Here is an 11,062-nt window from a genome sequence, read left to right on the forward strand (position 1 = left end):
TAACCAATGCAAACTAGACTATAATTAACAGAAACATTGTATTATGCTTCCTTTAACGTAACAAAGGCAATATACCAAAGCTAAAGGCATATGGGGGGGGCTTAGGGGAGGGGTATGGGACTCTTGGCGTTGGTGATGTTATCTGACTCTTCATTCTGCTTTAGTTTAATGCTATCTTTCCTTTTGTTGCTTCCTAGCTATCATGTTCTTTTTTTTTCTCTCTCTCTCTTTCTTTTTTCTTTTTCTTTTATCTCTCTACCTTCTTTGACTCTTCCTCCTTCTTTGCAGAAGAAATGGAGATGTCCTTATATAGATAGTGATGATGGTGGTGAATACATAAATACATGACTATAAAGGGAATCATCGATTGTTTACTTAGGATGGAATGTATGGTATGTGAACAAAACCATCTTAAAAAATAATGGGTTGATGAAGAAACCCTGAGGGCACTATATTGAGTGAAATAAGACAGACACATAAGGACAAATATTGCAGGGCCTCACTGATATGAACTAATTGTAATATGTAAACTCATAGACATGAAATATAAGTTACCAAGATATAGAACAAGGCTAAAGAATGGGGAGCGGTTGCTTATTATGAACAGAATGTTCAACTAGGTTGAACTTAAATGTTTGGAAATGGACAGAAGTGATGGTAGCACACTGTAAGAATAACTAACAGTGCTGAATGGACTGTGAAGGTGGTGGAAAGGGTAATCTCAGAGTCACGTATGTCACCAGAAGGAAAGTTGGAGGTTAAAAGATGGGATTGTATAAAACAGTGAATCTTGTGGTGGACAATATCGTTATTAACTATAAAAATATTAGAAATCTCTCTCATGAGCTAGAACAAATGTATGACACTATAGAAGTTAATAATAGAGGGGCATATAGGAAAGAAATGTATACCTATTGCAAACTATGTACTACAGTTAGTAGTATTTCAACATTCTTTCATTGACAGTAACAAATGTACTATACCAATACTATGAGTCAATAATGGAGAGGGGATGGTTGGGGTATGGGAGGATTTGAGTTTCCCTTTTCTGTCTTTATTTCTTTTCTGGAGTAATGAAAATGTTCTAAAAATTGAAAAAAAAAATTAATTGTGTTGATGGATGCACAGATGTCTAATGATACCAGGAGCAATTGAGTGTACATTTTGGATCTTTGGGTAATTGTATGGTATGTGAACAGTCTCAATAATATATATGCTTTTATTTTTAGTTATGAAAGCCTATAAGAACAATGTATTTTCCTCTCGATACATCTATAGCTGTATCCCATAGGTTTTGCTCCCCTTGTCTGTCTCCTCTTGACTGTGTCCAACTCTCCTCTGCTTGTGAGGACTTATTGGGTTAAGACCCACTCCGATTCAGTTTGGCTTCACCTTAACAAGTAACACCTTCAGATGTCCAGGGGAAAGGACTTGAACACGTCTTTGTCGGGAGCCACTGTTCTATCCTTAATGCCACTCATCCCGTGGGCTTGCTGCAGACTAATATGAACAGAGCATTTAGAATCATGCTTGGCACAAAGCAGATACTCAAATAAAGGGGAACAATAACTAATAATTAACAAATCATTCATAAAATTGCCTCTACCACCCCAAACCTCCCCATACCGCAATAAGATAGGTATTTGAAATTTTTTTGTTCTTATTTCCTTCAGTGAAAATCCACCAGGCATCCCACACCTAAAACAAACTCATATAGAAATATACAGAATTGAAAAGAATTAAAATTAACAGAATACACAACAGAGAGAGAGAGAAAATCATTCTCCCAACCCTGCAAAGACACAATCTCTTTGTGCTAGTGAAATGCTGATTTTTAAAAAAAGATACACAGAGATGCTTGTCCCTTTCCTCTCTCCAGCTCCTAAATTCTTGGGGGTTCAGATATTTAAAACCTGGAGGATGTCATTGTTATGGAGGGAACAGGACAGAGGTCTGCCAGGATTGGTAGGGGCCATCCTTAAAAAGCACCGGAAGGAAAATGCCAGCTCATAGTGCACTAGGATTGCCTCTTCAAGGACGCCCACTGCTGGGAAGGAGGGGCAGCAGCCTGGGCTCCTGTACCCCACTCCTGACTTGCTCCATGGAGCACCTGGACCTCCACATACTGACCTCTCCAGTCCCTGGACCTCAGGTGGCTTCCCTTCCCCCCACTCTGGCCCCAAACTCTCCAGACTCAGTCAATCCTGGGCAGGCAGGAACCATATTGTTTATTTCAAACACCTGAAATGACTCTGATGTGTCACCATCAGCAATGGCAGGAGGAGCTGCAGACTTTGGGGTCAGGTGCTATTCCAAGTGGCTGGCAGATGCTAATCACATGGCTCTGACTCAGTTTCCCATTTGCTCTCGGTCACTTGCCCGGTGTTGATTTTGCTCCCACCCACATACTCTCCATGCTCAAGCACATGCTCACACCCTCACATTCATGCACACATTCGCACAATTGCACACTCATCATCTTGTGAATATACTTAGGCACTAGTGAACAGACTTATGCACACTCACACACACACTCACTCACAGTCCCACACTCACACACACACATAATCACACCCATCATGCGCACACCAACTCAGAGCTGACCTCACAGCAGCAGCAGCAGGCTTCCAGAGGAGACAGCTTCTGGAATGCTCTGGCCCCGGGAGAGGCAAAGCTGGTTTTTAACAGCAAGGAAACCCTTGTGTCTGTCTGGGTGTGTGGGGCAGAGGCAGAGGTGTCTGCACTGGTGTTTGCTAGGGAGGAAAGCACATTAAAAAACTGCTTAGGAATACCTTACCTGTATGTTGCTTTTAAACTGCTTCCTCCGACTTCTCTTGTCACAGCCTTAACAACCATTAAGTTCACATATTACATGAAAAATTTTTGTAAAGGTGTCACTTTTGGAAAAGTACTCCCATCACCCAGACATATTTCGGGGCCTGTTAATAGCACCTGTTTCTGTTCTGGCAGAAAGGAACAATTATCTTTCCCTAACTTAAGCTTTGCCAACCTCCCTGCTGGCAGTCTAGGCAGAGCTGGGAAAAAGCAGATTCATTTTATATCATGATATTGGTGGATAAAAGATGACCCCAAATTCTTGCTTCTCCTCCTCCTAAGACATGGGTCTCCTTCCCTTCCCCTTGTATCTGGATTGGTCGGAGACTTTCTCTCACACACACAATGCGGCAGAAGTGACACTGTGCCAGCTCTGGGTCAAGCCCCTCAAAGCCTTTTTGCTTCTGTGCAACCAAGTTCCTGCCTTGTGCTGCCACACAAGTGACCTTGAGCTACAACACACATTGCAGAAACAAGCTGTCCCTACAGAGCCCTGCCAGGATTATAGAATCCCGTGCTTTAAGGCACCAAGTTTTGGGGTGGTTTGTTACACAGCAATAGATAGCTGATAAAATGACCACTGGAATTAATGAGGGCCTCCAACTGAAGGAATTAATGAGGGCCTCCAACTGAAGGAGCGTTGGGCCCATTGATGGCCTGTTTTATGATTCACAATCATTGTGACACCTTATACCTTGAGGCACTTGTGAATCAGACCGTATATTTTAGAATAAATGTATATATCCTAAAATCTCCTCTAAAAACCAGGTATAATCATCCCTATTTTATAAACAAAGAAACCGATGCTCAGAGACCAACAAGGTCAAGCACTAGCAAATAATAAAAGCAGGTATTGGGCAACTCAAGTCTAGCTGATTCCAAAACCTGTGTTCCTTCTGCTGCTTCATGCTGCCCCTTATTGCGAGGTGATCTTTCAGAATTCTGCAGCTTGATGACCTTATTTGTTTCTAATATATGAATCAGGTAAGTGACATTGCACAAAAGAAATTGTCAAGGTAAATAGCAATGCTTCCCAAAACCTCTGGGGAAATCCTCCCTTGGCATGTCCACGTTTATTTGCTGCAGAGCATACTGCAGTGCCCCAGGTACCGCTGCCACAGGGAATCAGCCAGAAGATCATTAGAATTTACTTCTAGCTGTAAGCCTGATATTCCACCAGCTACTACAGTGTGAGTGTGTTTGGATTTTTCGGTTTATTTGTGACATCTTAATGGAGCACACCTTGGGTTCCAAGTAGTATGAAGTTCATCAAAATTGATTAAAATCCTTTCCCGTCATTTAGCATTGATAATAATAGAAGCAATCGTAACCTTGTAACATTTTTAACTTGGGCGGGAGGTTCAGAGAGAGAGACGGAGGGGAAGAAAGGAAGGGACGGAGGGGAGGAGGGAAGGAGAGAGGAAAAGATTATTTCATTTAAGAGCAGATAGGTGAGATGGACGGGAAGGGAGGGGGCAGAAGAGAGGGAGAGAGAGATGTGAACTATATTCTGGGGGACGAGCCACTCTGCCTCATTCAAAATGAGAGCCAAAATGCTCTTTCCCTAGAAACTTGAAAGCTCACCTTTCTTGTTTTGACCTTTGGCAGCCCAGGGAAAGCTGCTCACAGCCAAAGCCCCAGCCCCTGAGTCTGGGCCCATTGGACAAGACGCATGCTTGACCTGCCTGCCACTGGACTAGCTGAGGATTTGCAAGGGCAGTGAGTTGTCATTCTTTGTTTTCACAGCAATTTGCCTGGTGCCCACATGTGGATGTTTGGATGGCCTCGTGGCCACATGGACGGTGAGGAATTTCCACATCAAGCCTCCCCATAATTTTCTACCAGCACAAGAGTTGAAGAATAAAGCTTTGCCATCAGGCAGACTGACCTGGGTTTGAATCCTGAAACCACCACTTACTATGTAATCTTGGAGAAGGTACTTATCCCTAAATTTAAGTTTCTAATCCGTAAAACAAAAGCAATAACAATCTCTGAGTGTTGTGAAGTAAGGGAGCCTGACCCTTTTTCGTCGTTTCCTGCCAAACAAGGGTAAAAACACACCTCGGGTCTATCAGTCCAATGTGGCTAATTGTGTCTGCCAAGGGACATGTGACAGAGACTATCAATTGTCCCCCAAAATCCCTTTCCTCTTCTCCCCAGGTAAAATAATCTCTATTTTTAGCTTAGCACATGGCCACCTGAAATAAAGACTAAATTTTCCAGCCAGCACTGCTGACAGGTGTATCCACATGACTAAGTTCTGAACAATGGAATGGAGGTGGAATTATCCTGCACGATGCTTGGGAATAGCCCTTAAAGGGAGGACATCTGCCCTCATTATTCCTTTTTTCCTGTCTGCTGGCTCAAATGTGGACGTGAAAGCTGGAGCCTAAGCAGCCGTCTTGAACCACGAAGCATCTCAGTAAGGAAGCTGGGGCTGCCAATGATCATGGAGATGCCAATCCTACCAGATTTCTTTAGTAAGAGAGAAACAAACTTTTATGTTTTTAAATGACTATTATTTTAAGGTTTTCTGTTACTCACAGCTTAATCTTTACTAATACAGGAAGTTAACATGCTTTCTGGGAAATTTGCTCTCAATATATGTTCAAAGAATATCCTTTCCAAGAATGTTGGCTCTTGATTACTTAAAAAACAAAAAAATTGAATCTGCTTGACATGTTCTCTGCAGGTTCTTCAATTTTTTCAAACAAGGACAGTGTTGAATGCCGAAGTCCAGCTCCTAACTCAGGTTCTGTTCCCTGAATCCCAAATAAAATTTCTGGAGGCATAAAAATATCAGGCAAAAAGACAAATATTTGGTCTCTCACATTACAGTCTAAAATGGTTTGATGTTACATAAAATTAAGGGACTTTCATCCCCAAGTAAAATAAATCTACCCTGAAATATGGGACCACTCTCAAAACAGTACTAGTAAATAACACATCTGGAACAAGAGTACAAATTGACTATGTTGAGCATACCTTCAGTATTTAATGGGTAAAGGGTCCTGAACATTTACAACTAAGGAGTTAGGAGCATTTTGGAGAGAGAAAATGAGCTTGTCCCTAGGGAACGCTCTTGGTGTTGGGTTTGCCTTCCCTTGCCAGCAGTCGTGGGTATCTTCCTTTTGCAGTGAAATATGCCTGGCAAGCTTGGTCCCATGCAGCTGCTATGGTTTGCAATTACCCTTGAAAAATGAGCAATCTCCAGCTTGGCATTTGTTGTCCAGAAATATTAAAAACTGTGTTCTGTCTTACTCTTTTAAAGCTGGTGTGCAGACAACCATTCCGAAAGGAAATGTGTGGGCCACCCTGGATATCTCCATGTTTACCAGCCCGAGATTAGGGAGGGGGACCTCGGGAGCCCCTGAATTAATATAAACTCCAGACACACTGAGGCCACTGATGCTCAGATCCTTTCCTTGAGAACCATAAGAAATCCATTCATTGAGTTATTAAAAGTGAATTGAGCCTATGCTATGTCCCAGGCACTCTTCTGGCCATAGTCTATAAGCCAGAAACAAAAATCTCACCTTCATACATTTAGGAATTTAGGGAGTGTAGACTGTGTGTGGTAAGTACTTGCAAATCTCCAGGACCCTCCACACTCAGCACTGAGTGCTTTTTACCACCAGCTAGTGAATTGAGGGCTTTCTCTGGCCGAAGGAATGCAATCGGACTTCACAAGCCAGAGCCAAATGTGCTGATGAATTAATGTCCCAGAAAGGCCCTAAACCAAAGAGGAACAGGAATGGCTGTGTTGGCCTCTCAGCTCCAAACCCACCTTCACTGACCTCCTGGGGTGCTGGAATATTCCCCCAGCCCCCTCCCTAGCTGACTGGCGCAATGTTACACTTTGTCACTAGAGGGCACTGGGGAGACCCTGGTTCTGGCTCTTCCTGCTTCCTTCTGTGGCACTGCAGCCAGCAGGGTGGAGACCCCCAGGGGCACTCAGCCCCCCTCTCCCCCACCCAGTGAGTTTCAGCAGCTCCACTCCCATCAGTTCCCACCAACGCCCAGCAAGTTCTGCAGGAAGGCACATCCCTGGGCACTGAAGCCCCTGATGCCCTGGAGAGTGGATTCCTGGTGAGCCCCATGGGCTGGGCACCTCAGCAAACTGCTCCACTGTCCTGCCGTGGCCATGGCCTCTCCAACTGGGTCTAGATTACAGCCCTGGGTGGGGGAAGGCGTGGGGGCAGGCTCTTCAAGATCTGCTCCTCCTTCGGGGCCCGACCTCAGCCAAAGGAGAGGCTGACCCTTTTATCTGCTATTCCTGTATTCTTTAGAGTTCTCTTTACTCCCTCGGATGCAATCCCTGGATATAGTTAATAGTTATTTATATTATATTGGAACAAATAATAAGTGATTTCTGTCTGCTGATTGAACCCTGATTGATATACAGTGTTCTCTTTTTTAAAAAAAGATGAGTATTTCCATCTTCATGTCCTAGTTCAAATTATTAGAAACATTTAAAAATGGCTAAAATGATTTTGTTATGTATATTTTACTGCAATAAATAAATGGAAAAAAGAATATTAGAGACATACACCCAAGTGTCCCAAACTTCTCTGAATTATTATCTCCACCTTAAAAACCTGAAAATATGTATCCAGCTGCTGGAAAGCTATCATATATTTTCCTCAACAATCCTATATAATCTGAAGAGTAAACAATACTTTGGGCAAAGGATGTTCATCACAGCATTACTTATAGTATCTCAGCCTCTTTCCTTTCTTTCATAAAATGTATTATAATTTGACATTATGTGGTATTATTTATCTGTTCTCCTTCTTTTTCTATTTCTAACCCCAAGTGAAAGGTAAGCTCAATGAGGGAAAGGACCACTTTTGTCCTTGTTTTAGTTTGCTAAAGCTGACGAAATGCAATATACCAGAAATGGGTTGGCTTTTACTATGGGGATTTATTAACTTACAAGTGTACGAGTCTTAGGCTGTGAAAATGTCCCCATTAAGGCATCAACAGCACAATATCTTCTCCCCACAGAAAAATTGCTGGTGACCTGAGACTCCTCTGTCACATGGGAAGGCACATGGTGACATCTGCTGGTCTCTCCCTTCTTTCCTGGGTTTTGTTGCTTCCAGCCTCTGGCTTCAGTGTCTTCCCCTCTGAGCTTCTGCATGTTTCTCTCTTTTAGCTTCTGTCTCTCTTAGCTTCTCTGGGGGTCCTTCTCTCTCAGCTTCTCTGGGGCTTTCTTCTGTGTGCTTCTCTGTGTCTTTTACTCTCTTACATAGCACTCCAGGAAGGGAATTAAGACCCAGTCTGGGGCACACTTCAACTGAAATAACCTAATCAAAAGGTCCTACCCACAGTAAGTCTACACCCAGAGGAATGGATTTAAAGAACATGATCTTTTCTGGGGTACATGCAGCTTCAAACCATCACAGTCCTCTTCATCACAGATCCCAAGACTGGGCAAGGTCACCAAGGAAGCCAGGGCAGAGGGAAAAGAGGAGGAAAGGAGATGGAGAGAGAAATTGTGGAAAGTGTGAAACTGAAGCACCACTGCATACATTGGAAGTCAATGTTTCTTCCATTAGGGGAGAGTGGCATTGCATAGCTAGAGGGAGGTTTGTGAAGTGGCAGCCCCTACAGGTGCATATGGTACCAATGAGGCATGAGGAGAGGAGAAGAGGGCTGGAAGGTGAGCTGGGCAGGGGGGCAAAGAACCTTAGGCCCAAGCAGTCTTTTAGCCAAATGAATTGGCTTGAAAAAGATCCATAAGGTGCCAAAGGTCCTTTCAGAAAAGCAAAGAACCAGTGGCAGAGACGTGATTGTGTGGGTGTGAACATTCACTGAAAGTGGGAGCAAGAAGCAGCTGCCCCCCTGTGGAATCAACCACTCTCCCCAACTAGCAGGTGCCATTGGGCAGTGTAGACCACCTGTGCCATGGGTCACATGCAGCAGACACCACTGGAGAAGCAAGTGGAGATGCTGCCCATACAGAGAGACTCAAGAGGCCAAGAGGAAGCCCATCCTCCTCTTCTCTCCTCTGACTCCGCAGTCAGTCACTGAAGAGCATTCCTTCGGGGAAGCCAGCAGGACGAGGGACACAGCTTCATGCCACATTGGGGCCAAGAAAAGAATGTTGATTCCACCCAGGAAACATGGGATCGTGGTTACTATTTGTGAAAAGAGCCAAAGCCAAGTTGTCCCCCATTTGCAGAAATGAAAGTGGGAAGTAAAAACTCATTTGCTGGTATAAATGAACTGTAGGTTCCATTGTTGTTCTCTCAAGTTTTGTTGACTGTTACAGCTACTCAATTTATACCTGTTGAGAGTTTCCCAAAATGCAGTCACATGTACCATTGGGTATCACTGTTGGGATTTTTGCCAAATTCGACTACCATCCATAGTATCATTTATTTAATATTTTTCCTTAAATCAACTTGCTTTTTTGCCTTGCACCATTCTGAGCAATGAAATATCATGGTTTGTTGTGCAAATTATATTTTTATCACATACATGAAAAGAAATACCCGACTATTTTTAAAACAGTCTGAATCTTTATACTCCTTTAAATCATCTCACATAGCATTGATCAGCGTGATACATTTTGGGAAGCATGGTGCTACTTTATTATATCAAAACTAGTGTGACTGTTTTGTGGAATTATCTGGGAAATGTCAGAAAGGCTAAGAAAGATCCTACAAGCTGTTGGCATTTTTCTGATGGAGAGGAAGACACTGTGACCTATTTTAAGCTTTCGTCTTCAAACAAATGCTCATCACTGGAGACACTTTGAAATCTCAAGAGCTTTAAAAGGGAGCTGCTAGATACTTCCAGTTTCTCTCTAGGATATCAAGATCCCAAGTGGTAGCAGCTTGTACAGAACAAGGCCCATTATCTTCGATGCTGTCTAAACAGATAAAGGGAAGATAATAATAATTAAGGCAATTACAGTCTGCAAACAGTAAGAAAATCAAAGCACATTGCTGTCTGTAGTGTAGTGGAAATAATACTGAAATAAAAAATCAGGAGGACCCAGCCCCTGCAGCAACTCTGCCATTTATAGTTCATGCTCTCCCTTTTTGGAATTCAATGTTTTCTTCTATTAGGAGAAGATCGGATTAGACTAAGGTTTCTTAAGTTAACATTAGCAGATAGACATCTGTCTTGGTTTGCCAGGGCTGCTACAGCAAAGTACCACAGGGCAGTCGGCTTAAACAACAGGAATTTATGGTCTCAGTTTTGGAAACTAGAAGTTCAAAATCAAGGTATCGGCAAGCTGTGCTTCCTGCGAAGTCTGTAGGCTTAACCCCTGCCTCTGTCACGTGTCCATCTGTCTTCTTGTTTCCTCCTTACTCTTACTCCTGGGTCCAAATTTCCTCTGCTTCTGAGGACTCACCCCAAATACCTTCCCCATCCCTTTCCTTGACCTTCAGTTGAACCCTGGGCAGCCTTTGTCAGGGGTAACCAGGTGCTTTCACTGGGTTAACTCATCCTGGCTCAAGCTTGGTCAACCCATCAGGTTCCAGGGCACTGATTGTCTCAGAAGTAATCTTACTCTTACATTTTCTGCTCTGGAAACCTTATTCAAACCTGACAATACCTTCAAGATGTACAGAATGGCCCAAAGATTTACATCCACCTGAATTTTCACTTTTTATTCCTTTATCTCTGTTTTTGGTCTTTTAAGCTCAACAAGCGTATCTCCCCTGTTTTGTAATCCCTTGTTGCTCTTGTGTGAACTGCTTGGAATGGGGCTTTGGGACCACACATAGTGACGGGCTGATAAAGGCCCCAACACCTTGTATGCACACCAAAAGCCCTCCTCCTAGGCTTGCCTGAGAACTGTTAGGGATTGGATTGGCCCTCCAGAATGATATGTTGAAGTCCTAATCCCAAGACCTCAGAAGGTGACCTTATTTGTAGATAGGGCCATTACAGATGGAATTTGGGAAGCCAAGAGAGAGAGAGAGGCATGGAACAGATTTTTCTCTGAAGACTTTAAAAGAAGCTTGGCCCTGCCCACACCTTGACTGCACACTTCTAGTCTCCAGAACTGTGAGACAATGTCACTTCTGTTGTCTTAAGCCACCCAGTTTGCAGTCATCAGCCCTAGGACCCAGGTACCATACCGTGCCACAGCTTGAAAAGAGCTAACTTCACACTTCATGCCCTCAAAATGGTCTCAGGCTCAGGAATGAAGAACCTCATCCAGGCCAAGCCCAGATGCTCCAGCAAGCAGGGAGGTCTTCTGCCT

Source organism: Choloepus didactylus, chromosome 15 (genome assembly GCF_015220235.1).
Source record: "Choloepus didactylus isolate mChoDid1 chromosome 15, mChoDid1.pri, whole genome shotgun sequence".
NCBI classification, from domain to species: Eukaryota; Metazoa; Chordata; class Mammalia; order Pilosa; family Megalonychidae; genus Choloepus; species Choloepus didactylus.